Source organism: Lissotriton vulgaris, chromosome 10, assembly GCF_964263255.1.
Source record: "Lissotriton vulgaris chromosome 10, aLisVul1.2, whole genome shotgun sequence".
Taxonomy (NCBI): domain Eukaryota; kingdom Metazoa; phylum Chordata; class Amphibia; order Caudata; family Salamandridae; genus Lissotriton; species Lissotriton vulgaris.
The window spans coordinates 761957349-761975756 of NC_141698.1; the positions used below are offsets into that span (position 1 = coordinate 761957349).

At 46.4% G+C, this 18408-nt stretch overlaps 1 protein-coding gene across 1 annotated transcript in view; it reads left to right on the plus strand.

Moving 5' to 3' along the window:
* C10H10orf67 (chromosome 10 C10orf67 homolog) overlaps positions 1–18408 on the plus strand; it is a 2378031-nt gene that overhangs the window by 520562 nt on the left and 1839061 nt on the right. The window lies entirely within an intron of this gene.

An 18408-nucleotide genomic window follows, 5' to 3' on the forward strand; every position in this document is an offset into this window, starting at 1 on the left:
TGGTGATGGATACCTGCTGGGTAAGTATGTGTGAGACACCCTGATAGTCCATGCAGAAGGAAACATAAAGAGAACTTCACTAATCAAAATTTCCATTTTCCACCCAGGTGACAGTGCATATGCCCTGCGGTCATTTGTGCTCACCCCCTACCTGAACCCATCCACCATGAGCGAAAGGCTTTATAACATGGCACACAGAACAACACGTTGTGTGGTGGAACGCACTTTTAGACTGCTGAAAAGTAGATTTAGGTGTCTCCATAAGAGTGGAGGTGCACGGCAATACACGCCAATTATCTGTTGCAAAATAATAGCTACCTGTGCCATGCTGCACAATCTTGCCACCAAGGAGGGCACAGAGATTGAACTGACATATCATGAGGACATAGATGATGGGACTGTACCAGCCGATCACACTGCAGCAGGAGCAGCACCTGCAACAGATGGTAGACTGCAACGAGCAGAAATCACCAACAGATACTTTTAATAGAGTGATGAGACACAGGCATGTTCATGTCTTGGAACACTCACTTTAATTAGCACAACAGCACTATTCAAGACCAAAAAAATATCAAATTAAATTCACTTTGCACACTGGGTGGCCAAAGTTAAATTCACTGTGACCTGTCCTGTGTTCATTATGATCTCTTAATGTTTGCGCTTATGCGTGATGTTGTGGGAGCCACGGGGCTGGGGGTCAACCTGCGCAGTGGGAGCAGTGTCATCTGCATGGAGTCTGCTGCTCCGACGAATGCCCTGTACAGGCGTGCTGGCTCCACTCCTGCTTGTGGACTCCTCTGTGTCCCCTACACAAGTGTTACCAGCAGTGGCAGTCTGCTGTGTCAGCATTACCTCCATAGCAGAGGTCACCCTCCCCATCCCCCTGGACAAGTCACTGCAGTAGTCCACAATTTCAGTTTGCATGGTCACTGACCGGCGGCATAGCAGTGTGGTAGAAGTAGCCAGACGGTTAATTGACTGATTCAGCTGCTGTACCTCACGCCTATACCTGCGCCTTTCTTGGTGGTCACTCTCCAGGCTGTCACAGAGGGAACCCATGCGCACACCCATGTCCCTTACCGCCTCTGCCATGGACTCCATTCCTGTGCCCATTGCCTCCATTCCTTTGTCCATGGACTCAATTCCCTTTGCCATGCCACTTATCCCCCGATCGATTTCTGACATTCTGCTGTTCAGGATGTGCACCTGTCTTTGCACTGCCAGGATTCCTTTGGCCTGCATGCGCTGCACCCTCACCATTGTCGCTTCCAGCCCTGCAAATACCCCCTGCGCATTATGCCCCTCATCCTGCTCACGTGCCCTACGGCCACGGTCACTTGCTCGGCCAGATCCCAATGACCTCTGTTGGCCTGCGTCGCCAGCCAGTGGTGGTGTGGTCGGTCTGGGTGCCTCCATCACTTCCTCATCGGAGATTTCCATGATTCGTAATGGTAGTACGTCCAGCCTCCTTGGCCTTACATGCACAGGGGACCCAGAGCTTGGTGTTGTTGCACCTGCAGGTGCTGCCGGAGTCTGTGTATCGAACAGCAGGGGCGACAGTGGCTGTGCATAGGTGTCTTGCTCCGTAGCTGTGGGTGCGTGGGTTGTTGTTGTGTCTTCAGGGACAGTGCTAGGTCCTGCTGTGTCTGTTGGCTTCTCCCTCTGTGCCGTTGTTGGTGCACTTGACTCCCCTCCCTGCGCTGCTCTGCGCGATGACTCTCCTGTGGAGAGACATGGACAATGATCAGCTGTGTGTTTTCATCACACATAATCCTTGGGGAAGGGGCCAGGGAATGGGTGGGGTACATGTCCATGCATCTTACCTTTCTTCTTTGCAGCTATGGCTGAGCTATCAGCATCCCCAATCCCGTGTATGCTCTCAGGCTCCATGGTGGATTCCACAAGCTGCTCCAGTTCTGTGAGGCTTGGAGCACGGTTCTTCCCCCCACCTGTGGCTGCTGATTCCTTCCTATGGGTGGCAAGCTTCTTTTTGGTGGTGATCCTGAGATCATACCACCTTTTCTACATGTCGTCGATTTCGCGATGAGTCACTCCCAGGGCATTGGCTTTGCTCTGTATTGCCAGCCAGGTGTTCCTCTTTACAGACTCTGCTACTTGCAGGGACTGTCTCCCAAACAGCTGACTGTAGTGCTGCACAACCTCCTCCACCAGCACCTGGAGCTCTGTTGGGTTGAATTTCACCTTCCTCTTTCTGTCACCTCCTTCCTTTTGTGCCTCCTGGGACTCCATGGTTTAGCTATGCTGGTCTCAGTGCAGCCTGCTCCTCTGTCTCTCCTCCAGCTCTCTCTGCAGTTCTGTTGCTCTGCACCTGCATGGGTGTGGCTACCTCCAGGTACTGGGGTGTGGTACTTGCATCTGATTGGTTGGTTTCTCTGAGGCTTTGTTGTGGGGTGTGGTGTGTCTCCCTGATTGGCTCACTGGGTCACATGTCATGTATTCAAATTTTCGAGATCGGATTCTTCCGATTCGGTAAATACCGAATCGGTAAATACCGATTCGGTAATCTCCGAATCGGTGTCTCCCATTCATTCCTATGGGACTGGAGGCCCATAGTGGTGAATGGGTGTTACCGATTCGGAGATTTCCGAATCGGTGATTACTTATTCGGTATTTACCGAGTGTGGATACCGATTGTTACCGAATCGGTATTTTTTACCGATTATTTACCTACATGTGGTTTTCCGGTTCATAAATACCGATTCGGTATCATTCGGTATTTACGAACTGGTAAAAATAATTTACCTAAATCGGGCCCACAGTCTTCAAGAAAATAGAGTTGTTAAAAGGAGCTATCCAGGTGGCGCCACTCTGTTCCAGCCTCAAAAGACCCTCTGAACGTGAAAGCGTATATTGCTCACAAATGTATGCACTGGCATTATATATGTTTTTACATGGCTCATTTAGGGGGTCCAGAGCTTTCTCTTGGTGTTTCACCAAATACTTCAAATACTTCCTCAACTGTTAAACAACAACTAGGTTAGAGGTTTCAGGCTTCATGCATTACAGATGGTGCCAAAAAGATATAAAAAGATATACCTTCTAGACCGCCATGATGACTGTATGTGATCGTCTGGGCATTACACCTCAGCCTGTGACCCTTGTGCCTCAAGGCATCCGTAGGCCATCTAGGAGGAGGAGCTCTAGTGGATGTCCTCTCCCAAAAGTGAGGGAAGGTTCTTAAAGATCTTCCTAGTAAGAAGCCAGACTTTTCCTTGAAATTAGGGAAACTCCTGGTGCCTAAGAATATATGACCAGAGTTTCCGGTCTCTCTGCTGATTCCTGCACAGGTCAAGGCCTTCTGCCTACTGAAGCGGGATCAGTTCTGGATAGCTCTGCAGCCCTCTGGGCTACTCCCCAAGTAGGTCCCTCCTGAATACTTGAGAACTCTTAGAGGCTATGTATCTAATAAGTCACAAAGTGAGGGGCCCCCCGGGGGTATGATGTGAGGCAGATCGGCGGGGGAAAGAACAGTCAAATAACATAAAGGAGAAATTAGATCTGCCCCGTATTTAATCATATATCGGCTCGTTAGAGTCCAGAATCTTCAAAAGTCACCCATTCTTGACCTCACCATTTAGTCAAGGCCAGATACAATTTAGACAGAAGCATTCTTATAAAAAATATATCATTTTTATTCTGGTTTCCTTCATATATTTTTATATATAACACAATTAAACAAGTTCATTTTTTAGAAAAGTTTCACAATATTAGGGTAAAAAACATATATGTATATACAACCCTTCAACCTTCCAGCATTCACACTTCAACAAATACATACATCGCAGCCAATCATGCTCATACAAAACTCATTCATGCATTCTACTCAGATGGATTTTGAGACAAATTGCTCTTAGATCATCCTGAATGTTCATCTCAGCCGTAGGCCGGGGATAGGTGGTAATAAATTCAGGGTAGATGTTTTCAACGCCGACGCGCGTTTCGGTGCCAGGCCCAAAGTAGGCCACACCTTCGTCAGGGCAACAAAAAGGAAGGGGGGGTTGTGCTTAACAACAAGATTAATACTTCTGGTGTTCAGGCATTCTGGCGTTTCAAATAAAGCTCAGCATATAGTGTGATGTTGGAAAGTGCTGACCCGTCTTTTTCAATAGATGGCACGTTTTTGGCGCTTTTCGGGGGTCCTGAAAGGATGTTTATTTTTAATGAGCCAGACGCGAGGAATCTCGACAGGTTCAAATCGCGTTCTGCCTGCTAAATGGCGTTTCGCCGTTTAAATGATCGCAACGCTTTTCGTCTTCTGGGGATCAAAGTGGTCTAGTGTTTAGCAGCTCACACTACGCATCCACGTTCCGTTGGATGGACAGCCCAGGCGGCGGTTTCACCAGGAGGTGCCGTCAAAATCTGCACGAGCGGTGCATATGGGATTTCCTCTTCATTTCGCATCCGGCAACCGGAGCCGATATATGATTAAATACGGGGCAGATCTAATTTCTCCTTTATGTTATTTGACTCTTAGAGGCTATGACCCAGATGTCTCACAATCCAGCCTTCACACGCTCTGTACCTGGTTCCTAAAGAGAAGATGAAAATGGTTAGGGCTGTTCTTTGGCACTGCTTTCAATGTCGATAAGATCAACACATATGGAGCTGGCGCCAGCCAAGAAGCAGATAGGGTACAGAATCATCTGTGTGGCAGAGAGGAAGGACAAAGCTAATTTTAACGATGAACCACATTGTGATACCTCCCCATCCCAAAAGGTTACCTTGCTTGTCGAAATTTTTTTTTGTTCAAATGCCTTGATTATGGAGAAGGAAAATAGCTGCTTGGAGGATGAAGATTCAGAAGTTGATCATCCCTCCCACTTTACAATACTGTTGCTGGTGTGTACTTGCACATGCAAAATGGCAGTAGCATAGATACTTATTCAGAAGGGGACATTTCCTACTCTTATGACCCTGACTTAGAGAAGTTATCATCTTGTACAGCAGTTATTTGGAACAGGGCAGATGCCTTGGAACTTACTTTGCCTTCTGTGTAAATGAAGTCCAACACGTTGATGGAATTATTGCAATGTTCCACAGGTCAGCAGCGCCCATGCTTCCATTAAAAGAGGTTTCCTTGGCTGCCTGGACGACACCATTTCTGGGCCCAGCAGATTCCTAGACTCCATATTCTTTCTTCTGGTGACCTATGCTTTTTATCCTACACAACCAGGGAGAGTATCGTTGTTCAGGCATCATCTTCAAAAAGAACCAAAATGTCCTCCTTATGACTCCCCTGGACATTGAATCCAAAACAACTGATACCTTCAGTTGCAAAGTTTTTAACTCTAGCAGCTTGCTGCTCCATGCGGCTAATGCCACCTCCGTTTTAGGCCAAAATGACCTTGCCCTGTGGTAATTGCTAAAACTTGGAATTGTCAGGTGGCTAAAACAAATGAAAAAGGCATTGTTCGATATGGTCACTGCTGCCCATGCAGAGGGTACAGCTGTTGCACAACATCAACATTCTTGGATGTGTTCCATAGGATTTTCACTGGATGTCAAGGCTGCACCTGCGAACATGCCCTTTGACAGAGCAGGCAACTCATCCTTAGAACGTCTCAAGAATAGCATAAGTACAGATCACACCTTGAGTTTAACCTCCCATTCACTGCAGTTTCACCAACAGAATTGGAAGTTACTCCAAGGCTGTGCAGTACCATCAATAGCAGTTATTTCAGCCTGTTCAAACAGCACAACAAATATATTACTCTTTTTATGTTTGGGGTGGATCTAGCAGAAGATCCAGTCCCTATTATCTTCTGTGGGCTGTGTTACCTCAAGCCTTTTCTGACTGCCCTCTCACCACACCATTTTCTGGTAGGGGAAGGTCATGTATTTTGTCACTTAATGAAAAATGGTCATGACTGATTTCTTGGTGATCTGGCTGATCCACCGGGCTGCACCTTTCCATTCCTATCCATCCCATGAGGCCCTCAAGAAGGATGGAGGCCTGAGGTCTATTGTGAATCTTCGCCTTTTACATATGTTTATCAAGCAGAATAGGTTCAAGTTGCTATCCCAGATCCAAATACTGTCCGCCTTGAACACAAAAGATTGATTGGCGTCCTTGTAACTCCAAGACTCCTTACTTCCATCTTCTAATCCTCCCCAGCCACAGGAGCTACTTGAAGTTCACATCGGACCCCTAAAATGTTTGGGGTCCTTCTGTTTTGGACTGATGACAATATCACATGTCTTTATAAAGGTACTGGTTGTTGTGGAAGCTTTGCAGAAGATGTCGGGAGTCCATGCATTTTTGTATTGGGGAAAGTTGCTGGTGAAAGCGATGCTGATCCAGTGAAGTCTCCAGAAGAAAATGAATTTCTCCTATAACCTGGGCTTTACCATCAATATCCAGAAGTCTCAATTCAGTCCCACACAGCCGCTGACTATTATTAGAGCAGGGCTCAACTCACATGTTATGTTATGTTATGTTAGTTGCATCTCTAGAGCTCAACATACACCTGTAGGTGTCTTAGCACTAAGGAAAGAAATTAGAAATTGCCTTACAAGGTGAGGTTGGTTTTGGGACTTTTTTTTGTCAAACTTCTTTTTATTGTGAAATTTTCAATGAGGCTTAAAATACATTCATAACACGAGGACACACATTTCAACTTACATTGCTTTTGCAAAATACAGTTTTCCGAACACTTCAGCTGTCCATTTTTTTGCTCGTATTTGCAGTGTTATCTCGGCAATCCCATACCCCTCCCTCCCCTCCCCCTTCCCATTCTTATCTAAACAGTAAGTAACTTGGGTAAGTAACTGTAATGAAACTAGGTACTCAAAAGTATTTGGCTGTGTCGTTGGCCAACAGGATTGGTACTGGATCTGACAAGGCTGCAGATCTACTGTGCTTCAGGGATTTAGTGGGTTCTCAATGAGAGGGTGGTTAGAATTGAAAGAGGTGCAATGCTCTAGTTCGTGATGGACAGGTAAGCCTGGTAGGCCTTTTGAGAGGTAACTTATTAGGGGTCCCCATGTATACTCAAAATTTTGGAAGCCGTCCCTGAAGATATCACTCATCCGTTCCATTGTTACTGCCTGCCAGAGTCAGGCATGCCATTGGGTCAGAGTTGGGGAGTCGGGTTTCTTCCGCACTGCTACCACCGCTGTCTTTGCTGCACCCAAGCATAGCCAGAGTGTAGCTTCATCTGCATTTGTTTGATATTTCGGTGATGTAGGTGTAAGCCCCAGCAGTGCAAAAGTCAGTGTGACTGGAATTGGGTATCCCCAGATTTCTTTAATTTGTGCTAAGATTTTGACCCAGAAAGGGCGAATCCTCCGGCAATTCCATCAGATGCGGTGGAAATAGCCCAGCAGGCCGCATCCCCTCCATCATCTCTTGGGCGTGTTTAGGAAGTATTTAATTTTGTTGAATATAGGTACCAGTCATATAGGATTTTATAATGTGTTTCCTGGAGGCTTAGTGAGTGGTTATACCTGTGAATGTCCTGCCACAACTCCCACCATTCTTCTTCAGTGATATTGTGAAATGGTGTTTGATCCCAAAATGCCATATGGCAGGCAGTTGTGAGTACATTGTGTGAAGGAGGAGATAGTATAAAAAATCCTATGATACCCTTAGTACCAGTTGTCTTTTTTGCAAAGTTTTCTAGCGTGGATGCCGCCCGTATGTCTGGTTGCAGTGCCCAATGGTGCAGTTGGTTTTAGCAGAAGTATTCCACTTCCGTGAGATTGAAGTCTCACTGACAGTGCTCAAACGTGAGTATATCGGAGTTGTGAAAGAGGTGTTATAATGTTAAACACCCCCCCTCCTTCTGTACTTCAAAGTATCCCGGACATGCTGCTGGGGGGAATGCCGGGTTATAATGAATAGGGGTAGGGAGGGGAACGTTGTCAGAGCAGTCTTCCGAAGGACCTTGTCACATACTCTCAGGGTAGTCCCTGTTGGAGTGCTAAGGTATGCGTTGAGGGGCTTGGTCCTTTTTCGGTTTCCACATATGACTCTACCTGTGATTGCACTATCCATGTGTTGCCAGTGCTTATCTGACTCTCTTTGGGACCGTTCATTGATGACTGAGTTGTGCCATTTTATGGTAAAGATTAAAGTCTAGGAGTCCTAGCCCTCCCTCTGACCCGGGTCTTCGGAGTAATTCAAAGGGGAGCAGGGCACGTTTGTTTGGCCAAATAAATACATTGAGTGTAGTTTTTGAGCCCCCTCTGGTACTCGGTCTCTAGCTCTATGGGCAAACTCTGAAATAAGTGGAGTAACCTATGTAGTACCACCATCTTGACTTCATGGATCCTTCCGAACCATGGTAGGTGCATCGGGGCCTATCTCTTTAAATCTGTGTAGGAGTGGTGGATAGTTAGCTTGAAAGAGCTGTGAGATATTAGGTGTTAGTTTGATGCCCAAAAAAGTGAGGCATCTCTTTGCCAATTGGAAGGGCATTGTTGAGCTTTGGGCCTCTATTTCTCTATCTGGTAGTGTTTAATTGAGCAGGGAGGACTTTGGCATATTTATGGGACAGCCAGCTACCTCTTTGAATATTTGAAGTTCAGATTGTAGGGCATCTAATGAGTTTTGTGGATCCGTCAGGGGGAGCAAAATATCATCTGTGAATAAGGAGATCTTGTGGTCCTATATCCCGAAAGTAATCCCCTGATTAGCTCGAACTGCTGCTGCGAGAGGTTCAGTACTTCAAACAAAGAGAAGATGTGAAAGTGGACAGCCTTGTCTAGTTCCTCTTTCCAATCTAAAGGGTTTTGTGCTCACTCCATTTACCAAGACCTTTGAGCTAGGCTCTGCATAATTTGCCCGGATCATGGTGAGGAAGGTCTCTCAAAAGCCAAGTCGCCTTAGGATGGCGAAGAGAAATGCCCAGTCTACACAGTCAAATGATTTCTACACGTCCAGGCCAGGCATGACCGCCGGGATGTTTTTTTTTGTGACCTTCTCTATTAGGTGGATGATTCTTCTTACATTGTCATGGGTTTGTCTCCCCTTGATGATCCCCGATTGGTCTGGGTGAATTATTCGGGCTTAATCTCTTCTAACCGGGAGGCCAAGATCTTAGAGTACAGCTTTGCATCCAGATTTGTAAGATATTTCTGGCGGTAGGCACAGCAAAGTGTTGGATCTTTCCCTGTTTTAGGGATGACTGGTTATGGCCTCACTCATGGATGCTGTTACCCATCCTACTTCTGCTATGTGATTGAAGAGAGAGGTTAAGTGTTGGACCAGTTCTAAGCTGAATGTTTTGTAGAAGCATGCCATCAGCCCATCCAGCCCAGGGGATTTAAAAAGCTTTAGAGAGCTTATGGCTCACTGTACCTCCTTCTCCTTGATTGGGTCTGCTATTCGTTTATTTTGAACTGCTGTAATTTTGGGTAGACCCACCATATCAAAGTAATCTAGTTCCCCTTGGGCGTTTTTGGGTGCACCAGTATTCAGCAATTTATAGAAGTCTCCAAAAATATTTGGCTTCCCCAGTTCCGATGTCTCCAGATCTCCCTTGGGGCCACAAATATTCCCAATGTATTCTATTTCACAACTGACCCTTAGTTGATGCACTTAGTGGGCTCCCACCTTGTTGCCTAATGTGTAGGATGTTTGTTTCAACCTTAAAAGTGTCAGCTCGCCTCTATTGGCATAGATTGCGTTTAATTTCCCCTTCACAGCCATCACCTTATGCTGAAGAACTAGAGTTGGGGTATGTTTATGCAATTGTTCTAAGGTGTGTAGCTCTGTTTCCAGTTTTAAACCTTTTGTGGTCCGTTGTTGGTTAAGTGCTGCTATACAGTGACCCCTCAAAATCACCTTGAATGCATCCCAGGTGTTAGAGGGAGATGTATCCTGGGGATACTTCAAATGAAAGTATTCGGTTATAGTTTTCTGCAGTTCATCTCTCGTTACTCTGTTGTGCAGCAATGGGTGTGGGGAGAACCATCGGGTGAATTGTGGCGCAGGGTCCCTCTACCCAAGAGAGACTACAACTGGTGCATGATCTGAGATAATAATTGGGCGGATCTCAGCTTTACAGATCTCTTCAATTAGGGTACGACTCATGAACACGTAATTTAATCTCAAATAGAAGCGGTGTATGTTCAAAAAAAAGGTGTTGTCTCTATCCATTGGTTGAGCCTCCCTCCAGACGTCAACCAAACCCAGATCCTGTATTGCCTGTTTCAATGCCTTTGAGAAGCTGCCCATGAGGGATCTGTGTGGGTGTGTGCTGTCGGTGCCCGAATGCCAGGTAAGGTTGAAATCACCCATGAGGAGAATCTCCCCTTCTGCATCCTCCCCTCCCCTGATAGTGACAGCACTTTGGTGATACATGCTGCTTGATTAGTGTTTGGGGCATATATCTCTACTATTGTGCACATTTTCCCACTAATTTGTCCCTTCACCATAACCACCCTTCCTTCTTTATCAGTTTAACGCCCTCAGGTTGGAATATCAGCATCACATAAAACAGTGCTACACCATTGTGCTTAGTGAGACTAGAGGATTTATATATTAGAGGGTATGTTTTATGTTTCAGGCTATGGTCTTCGGATCATTTAAGATGAGTTTCTTGCAGTGCCAGGATATGATAGTTGTTGTCCGTCAGATATTTCCTCACTCTGTGCCTCTTTGCTGGGGCATTAACTCCTCTCACATTACATGTTAGGGTTGTAACCACCATCCTCATGTGTGGTGCACCGCCCCCCATCCCTCTCTCTCATTACTGTTCCCCTCTCTAGTCATCCTGTTGCCCCTCCCCCCATTTTGCCCTTTAGCTCACCATCTGTGAGTACTTTACATAGTCCCCAATTCCTGTGACTTTTTATACCGTGAGTACCTAGAGAGGAAAAAAAGAACAAAACCCCCAATCCAAACCTTTTGGGACAACAGGTCCTGATGATAAACTAGTATAGTTCTGCATTTTTTTTTAACATACTTTATTGATGACTTTGACATTTCGTACAATGCAATGAGTATCCTACAGAAGCAGTCTTTTGTATTTGTAGTAGTTACAGCATACATGTTACATGCAAATTCTTTATATTTCAATCTATGTGATATATAAAACATCAAGGAAAATGATCTTCGTTGGTACTAAAACGTTGGAGTCCCAGTATAAAAATTGTCAGTATAAAGCCTTTATATTTCCAATTAACAAGAAGAACCTGTGTAACCGTGTCCCCCTCCCTGGCTAGCCCACCCGACCCCGACTCCTGGTCAGTCTTACTTCAGCTTTCATGGTAATCAAGATAGGTCACTAGAGGTGTAAGACTTGAAGGACTGTAGTGTTCTTGGGTTATGATGCGTGGGTCTGGATCTCGGGACCTACAGATGAGGAGTCGCAGGGCGACATTGTGTGCTCTGGGGTTGGGTATCCTGTAGGGGTAATAAGTCAAGTGATTTTAGTTCAATCAGTATAGCCTCCCAATCCATCAAGATAGGCTGCTTTTTTAGCCCCCTCTCTTCCTCTCTGCGCAGAGCTGCCCCCTCTGCTCTCCCCACTGAAGCATGTCAGCCTGCCAAGTGGATACCGCGGGACTTCTGGGGGACTTCCATCTCATGGTGAGGGCTCATACTGCTAAAATGAGGGCCAAGTCTAAAGACTTTAACTGCACCTTCTGCACCTTTTTGCGTCTATGGAGGCCTATGAGGCAGTTCAGAGCATCGTCCGGGACTGGGATTTGTGTGACTTCGCTCGGAGAGTGGCGGACTCCCACCCAGTAGCCTCGAAGGCAGGTGCTGGACCATAGCATATGAAGGAAGCATGCCTCATCTCCCTTTCAGCGGGGCAGCAATGGGAGGAGTCTGGTAACATGCAATAGATCCTCTTAGGGGTAAGGTATGATCTATGAAGCACCATCGTCTGGATAAACTTCAGTTTTGCGTTATGCAACACTTTTTGGGGGTGTTCAAGCATACATTTCCAGGCCTTGTCAGTAATTCCAATATTAGAGTCCTCGGACCAGTGCGCTCTAAGGGACGTGAGTGCGATTGCTGCATGTGTCCGGATACCTGTGTATAACTAACGGACCAGGTGCCCCCCAGTTCCCATGTAGTATAAGAGGTGTACCAGGTTATGTTGTGGGGGTTCACTCCGCTGTGGGGCCTGGCTCTCCTTTTATAGTGTGACACTGTAGCGTGTAGTAAGTATAAGCGTGGTAATGCACCCGTAGCCTGCACAAACTACCCATGGCATTGAGATTAGAGCCATCAGAATCAATTTTTAGAGCCAAACTTAAAACTGCTCTATTCGCTCAGTAAGGTATGCCGCTTCTATAGGTTCCAGTAAGAGTTGCTCCTCAGCGCGGGGACACGCCGTTGTGCGTCACCAAGCGCTTTACAAAACCCCCTAAATAGAAATAGAAAATAGAAAAGAGTCATGATTGAGTATGGTACCATCCCCGAAGAATGCACCAATGTCCTCCACCCCCGCGTCTGCCCAGTCCTGTATCCTGGCCTTCGTGAGTCTTCCTTGTGGTGTGGGAATACCCAGGAGGGGGATGTTAATTGCGTAAGGGGTCGCTGGGGAGTTGTTTTATAATGCCTTCCTCCAGCATTGTAGGGAAGTCTTCAGTAGAGGAGGGCTATCTGTAGCAATCTTGGCTCTAGGTAATAGTAGTAAGTGCAACTCGCCCCGGTCTAACCTATGTGGTGTAAACCCAATCTCCTGCATATTTCTTCCTGCAGTCCAGTACAATAGCCACTGGAGCTGACTGGCGTAGTAGTAGGCAGTGCCGGCTGGTGATATTTAAGAGTGGGGGCTGGGCTTGCATGGGGTGTTGGTGGGGGTTATTTAGGGGGGAATCGCAGGTTGTGTCAGGGGTTCATGTTAGCGGGGCACATTATTTTTTGTGAGGTCAGTCATCATTTACTCATCTCATTCTTTTGCAAGGCTATGGTGCTGGCCTGGACTTCCCTGAAAGATCACATCTCTAGCTAAGGACGCACATAATTTCATTGCCTCTCTCTTGCCGAGGCCTCTCTCAGCCATGCCACAAGATTCTGTTTCCTTGCAGTTTGATGTTACTCTGCCAACTGCCCAGAATGCCAACCCACCCAGCTGAAGACAGGCATCACACCTCTATTAGTCACACTTCAGCATCTTGAACAGAAAAATAACTTGCAATTTTATGAAAATAGTGTATTTTGCTCCTTGTTATTGTGTTTTTGCAGTTGCTCCAGAACAGGGCTGCCCAACGTAGATTCAAGATGGCTAAATAAAAGGCATGTCAGATATTTAGGATAATCACTGGTGATATAGATACGTTTGATTTAGAGACACAGCTGCCCCCAAACTGCTCCCAATAGTTCAGCCATGCCTTCAAGTCCACCAAAACAGACCCGATCCCAGGCCTAGTGTGGCTGTCTGACTAGTGCTTTTACAAACTCTTTGCTCCACAGTTTGTGTACATCATCGACGCAGAAATTTGAATTCTCCCGAAGCTGCTGCCAAGCCAGCCAACTTGGAGTGATTATTGGACAGCGAGGCTCAACAACAGAGAAGCGTGAAAAATAAAGGCACAGGGAAAACCAAGAGCAGCAATCCAGCGAGCCCTGATGAAAACTTGAAAAGAATACAATCGCCATAAAACATGGCAAATGTGTACGCTCTCAATCATGTTTAGGTAGTAATGGTGATTTTCTGAAAAACGGCTGTTTATTTTGACAGTAATACACATTTAGCCATCACCCTTCCAGGTCAAAAAAGACATTTATATTGACCTGGTCACCTGGATTATTGTCTTCAACATATTAGCGAGGCCCAGTTAATATGTTTATTTTCTCTTTACTTACCACGCCTCGTGGTGATCAATTCACAGGTTTGGGGGCTGTGGGGCACTGTTGAACCTGGAGGGAAGTTTAAACAGACACACGCATCTCTAGTGCGCACCACTTTGTCTGCTCCCAGCTCCCGGCTGCCAGTGAAACTACAAAAGCTGGAGCTCAAATGGCACCCATAGTCCTGCAACGCGGGAAACAGACACCTCGAATCTGCGCAGTGTGTTTTCAAAAGTACTGATGACATACTGCCCAGACTCGATTTCTCAGCTTCCCGTCTGCATCCTCTACTACACCCTTTTCCAGCTCATCACAGGGTGAGACACACCCCACTCTGTGACGAGTTGTGAAAGGGTGGGGTGACCATAATCTCTACACCATGATTGATGTGAAGCCCCTCCCGACCCACCTCCGCCTGACCCAAGACCACTTCGCCTTCAGGAAGCAGCTCAAGACCTGGCTGTTCGAGCAGTAGCGGACCCCCCTCCCAAAGCGCCTTGAGACCCTCCGGGTGAGTAGTGCGCTATATAAATGCGATGATTGATTGATTGAGGCACTGCAGGGCTTCACCCTGAAACGCCCGGGGCTTTCTTTACCCCCATGCCATTAGGAGGTGGAGTCTGGTCATTGAGGCAATGTTTTTGCTGAGTTGATGACCTCACAGGCCTCAGGTCGGTGAGATCGTCAGCCCCGCAAAAGCTGTTCACTTTGGACGTTGCTGGCAGTGTGACACTCATGACTCATCAGTGCAACAAACAAACAACCAGGTGAGTGACATTGTGTAGCAGCACTGGCCCCAAGCAAGAAACATGTGTCCAATTTTTTTTTTTTAAAGAAGCAGATTTAAACACTTTTCTTTTATTTAGTCAATGGTATGCCCTGGGGGTAAAAGAAAAGGGGGCGGAGCCCTGGCGCCCATGACCAGAAACCGCCACTGGTAGTAGGCCCCGAAGTCAGGAACTCCCAGGCCGCCACTTCGGGTCTCCAGTTGGAGCTTCCGCAGGCTTCTTCGTCTGCGGCCTGTGCCCTAGATGAGGTTCACCAGTATAGTATTCAGTGTGTTAAAAATGGACTGTGGAATTACCAGTGGCAAGGTTACCAAATGATATAATAGGTGAGGCAGCATCACCATCTTCGAGATGGCGACTCTCCCCATCACTGATAATGGCAGAGATGACCAGAAGACCACACTGGCACGAAGGGCTGTTATAGCTCGTACTATGTTGCCTTCAATTTGATTCGCCTGCGTTCTGTAGACTTGAATGCCTAAATATTTAAAGGTGGTGGGTACCACCGGTAGGGCGTAATCTCCAAACTACAGGTTATTTGGTATGGTGTTTCCTGAAAGTAAAAGGCTGTAGATTTCTGCGGGTTTATAGTCAGACCCGACAGGCGTTCAAAATTGGCAAATACATCGGGAAGAGGGGTATTGTCAGCTTTCAGATCACGTAAATACAAGAATATGTCATCTGCATAAATGGATATTAGGTGATCTACACCACCATCAATGGGGATGCCGAGCTGGTCCGCAGAACCTCTAAGTGCTATAGCCAGGGGCTCCAGCGCGAGCACAAACAACAGGGGGGATAGTGGGCATCCCTGCCTTGTACCCCTATCGATAGTATATTGATCTGAGATGTAACGGCCGGTGCGTGCTCTGGCTGCGGGGGATGTACATAATAAGCAAAACCATTTGAGATAAGTGTCCGGTAATCCAAAACGTTGCAAAGTCGCAAACATGAAGTCCCAAGACCCCTGTCTTGGGCCTGCCTAAGGTCTAGTGCTATGCATCCCGCAGACTGGTAAACATTTGGAGTGGCCTTCATTACATAGTGTAACCGTCTGGTATTAAGGAATGTGCTACGTTTAGGTAGGAACCCACATTGGTCACTGTGTATGAGTGTAGTAAGATATGGCTGTATTCGATTAGCAAGGGCCTTACTTAAAATGTTATATTCAGTGGCAAGCAGGGAAAGGGGTCTATACTTAGACAGTGGCGAGCAGGGAAAGGGGTTTATAATTAGACAGCTCCAAGCCATCATGTCCTGGTTTGGGTATCGATGCCACCAGTGCTTGCATGGTGGAATGTGGTAGGTGACCAGTCTCAAAGGCAACTTTGTACACTGATTCCAGTGTGGGTACCATGGTCTCTAAGTAGGTATGGTAAAATTCAACTGGTAGTCCATCAATCCCAGGTGCTTTGTTACGATTCAGACCCTTAATTTCAGCTCAAATTTCTTGCTGAGTTATGGGGCCATCTATGTCTTTTTGTACGTCTTTGGGGATTACCGGTAAGGGGAGATCCTGTAAAAACTCTGCTATAGAGGGGCCCTCCACAGGAGTAGGTGGTGCGTAAAGCGCTCCAAGGTGATCATAAAAGGCAGTGCTTATTTCTCTTTGTGTATGGACTATATGTCCCGTAGGTGTACGGATTCTAGTTATGATTGGCGGATCTGGTCTATCCCTAACTATGCGGGCGAGCAGTGCACCTGACCTGTCCGCCTTCGTGTGTTTCCGTTGTAGGAATGCTCTATGGTCTATTGTCCACAGTGTCTGTAGTGTTTCTGCATGGTCTATATTGGCAGACTGCAATGCCTCTTTTTTGTCCGGGTCTGTCACCGCCTCTCGCTTAAGTGTATCCAACCGTTGTTCGATGTTCAGTAAACGTTGGTGTGTCTCCAGTCTGGCCCCTACCAACTGCCCTATCGACGCCCCCGTACCACCGCTTTCAGGGTGTCCCATTCAATTAAATTAGAGGAGGCTGTGTTCCAATTTTTGGCTAATTAGTTAGTAATAGTGTTGGAAAGAGTTGTGCAAAATGGAGCATCTTCTAGCAATTGTGGATGTAACTTCCAGGTGGGCACTGGGGTGGGCACAGTACCCCAGTTAAGTGTGAGCTCTAGAGGGTTATGATCTGAGAAGATGTTTGCTAGATATGTGGACTGGCAGACCTGAGTGATAATGGATCTAGAGCAGAGGAATCTATCAATTCTGGTATGAAGACTGTGTGCTGAAAAATAACATGCATATTCTTTGTGGGTAGGGTGGAGGCATTGCCATGCGTCAGAGAGTGACCATCCATCAGCCCATGCCATGAACTGGTCGGCCAATTTGCTAGCGTTCGTACCATGTGGGGCGGATGTGACCTGTCTAGGGCAGTCCATTAGATGTAATGGGGTGACCCTGTAACCCTCAGAACCTTGGTGGGTAATAATGCAATGAATAATGGTTCTGTAGGAATAAAATACACAGTTATATAGTATTCCCTCTTGTACTATTACTGTCCTCTGTTCCCCAATAGGATACACAGATAATAGTGGTTTTGTCACTTTAAACAATTTTTTTTACACTGAACCCAAAATTGAAACAAAGTAAAGATTTTTAGTCATATACTTTTATGTTATTCAAGATAGTCATTAAATGCATAGTTAGCTGTCCAAACAAAACATTCAAACAATTCAACAAAAATGACATTTACAGTGTGTGTGTAAGACTCAATAACATATAAAACAACCATATAACGCGGTCAATTTACAATTGATTATCAAAGGATGTCAACTGGAAATACAATAGTCCCATAGGGTTATTCTTAGTTCTAGTAGGCTTTGTGCAGTTGATCGTGGAACAAAAAGTGCGTTGACGTTTCGAACCTGGACGGTGATGCGCTAATTATGCGCATCAAAAGCGGGTCTTCATCAGGACTGTGTACGTGTAGGACAGCCTTCTTAAAACCACGGCTCCAGTTGGATGCCTGGTACCTTGTCTCTAATGAGGCCAGTCAGCCGACTTGGAATGGAATGGAATGGAAGCGATATTTGTAGAGCGCGGCTGTCGCTTCGGAAGAAGCATCCTGGCGCTGACTGGAAGGTGAGTTGAGGGGAAGGAATAGGCCGGGACTAGATGATATTGCGCACATACTCATCTGGTAAGCTAAAGATCCATGTTTTCAGTTGTTTCCTGAATGTATATTCCTTTGTCAGGAATCTCAGATGCTGCGGCATGGCGTTCCAAGCTTTGGAGGATAGGTAGGTGAGGGTTTTACCCCCTTTGGTTTTTAGGTTGAACTTTCCTATTGTGAGAAGGTTGTTGTTAGAGGATCTCAGGGACCTGTGTGGATTATAGTGGAGATAACGTTTCACTAGGTACTTGGGGCCAATCTGGTTGAAAGCCCGGAAAGCCACGGTTAGGATCTTGAAAAGGATCCTTTTGTGCAAAGGTAACCAGTGGAGAGTTCTCAAGGCGGCAGAGGCTGAAGATCTTCTGGGGAGTTTGAGCACTAGCCTCGCCGCCGAGTGCTGGACGCTCTGGAGTCTTTTGAGTGTGGTTTTCTTCACACCTGCCAGGAGGCCATTGCAGTAGTCAATGCGCGAAAGGATTAGTGCCACTGTGACCGTCTTTCTTGCTTCAATTGGAAGGAAATCGAAAAAATTTTTGAGGGACTTGATAATTCCGAAGCAGCATCCTGCGACTGATCTGACATGCTGATCGAAGGACAAGTCAGTGTCAAAGGTGACTCCTAGGTTTCTTGCAGTGGTTACAGTCTGTGGGGGGGCTGTAGAGTCCTTTGGCCACCAGAGGTGGGGGTGGAAGTTGACGTTTTTCCCTATGGGGAGGATTTCTGTCTTCCCTGTATT